Source organism: Opisthorchis viverrini (genome assembly GCF_000715545.1).
Source record: "Opisthorchis viverrini unplaced genomic scaffold opera_v5_96, whole genome shotgun sequence".
Classification (NCBI taxonomy): domain Eukaryota; kingdom Metazoa; phylum Platyhelminthes; class Trematoda; order Opisthorchiida; family Opisthorchiidae; genus Opisthorchis; species Opisthorchis viverrini.
The window spans coordinates 173,296-174,842 of NW_008751749.1; positions in this window are offsets into that span (position 1 = coordinate 173,296).

Consider the following 1,547-nt stretch of genomic DNA (forward strand, 5'->3'; position numbering starts at 1 on the left):
TGGCATGATCATAGTTTTACAGTCAGAATGGAGCATGACCGAGGGATTTGTGGGGGTGCGGATTGCACAAAAAGAGGACAATGTCAAAAACAGTGGGGAAAACCCGATGATATAGCAATAATAGGTTATTTCCCAACTTGTTGGGAAAAATGGGCATGAGGTTCGACTAGATCAAAGACAATCAGGTAGCATAAACTAAAACTGAAAAACATTGCTGGCCATGAGTGACCTTGGGTGGTTAGGTAAAAGGCAGCCGTAGGGAAGATCTAGTGTGTGGGCGGGTGCCTGGTGCCAAATCCGCTCGTTTGGGGCAATAAAGCTACTTCAACAGTAGCTTAATAAAATCGACAAATCTGCCTTCCTCATCGAAACTCGTAACCATCACATACTCAACCACAGTAGCAATCTAAACGAAAAGGGGCGCCTTTCTGGGCTTCATCAAACTGATCGTTCATGTCGAAGTATTGCAACCCATCGTCATTTCTGAAATCATGTCGACTATATCCGAATGAATGACCTAGCAAGACAGCCAAACTTGATGCGATTCAGCTGTCTCAGATAATGTTGATGATCTGGCTGGAGACTGCAAGGACACATTCTCCAGTGGACATCCCCTGTGCACAATCGAAAAATCTCCATCTAAGTGTCACTTTACGGATTTGCCTACACCGACCCACGTGAGTTATGGTTTTCAGACAGCTGTTTTCAAACGCCTGCCAACGCCTTGGTTCCGCTACTCAAACAGGCCAGGTCACATAGCCAAACAACAGAGCAGCCAGTGTTGCGGCCTGATACACGCGTTACTTGATATTCACGGACATACTGCCTTGACACCTCAGGTGTTTAAAATTGGCAAACGCGACTCCAGCATTGCAGGTTCTTGCACTGGCCTAATCTGTCACACCACAGTAAAAATTAATACTTCGAACGTATAAAAAGCGCTGCACCACACTACATCTCCAACCCGATCACAAGAATACCTTGACCATATTTAGGCTTTGTTGTACATCTGTGGATTCCCTCGGCCAACCAAAAATATCTCCCTCCCCACAGAACTGCACATCCAAGAAAAATCATCTCAAAATTGCGTCTGTTGGGGGGCTGTCCGGAAATCCAGGCGTTTCAGTGCAATGATGGCATGGAATTGCTATACCCAGCTTGATAGCACACTCGAGATTATGTTCTTCCTTCTCCTGATCTTTCCCTTAGCCTATCTCCCACTTGTTCCATTACCTGCAACTACAGACAAACTCACGCTTTATTCTAGCTCATCATATGATCATGCATGACGGTATGCCACTGAAATGTTGAGAACAAGCACCGTTATAATGACGTGACACTGTGTGGCGCCGCAGGCTATTGACACGCCGAAATTGAGTTCGCCGTAACTATAGGGTTTTCGAAGTTGCCATTTTTATGTGAAGTTAGTCTAATCAATTTGCACCTTCCCGCGACATATTGCACGTAGCATTTTGTTTAAGTGAGCGAAATGTCAAGGTCATTGACCATCGCCGATTTGGATTTTTTGCCGGTTTACGCGACATAAA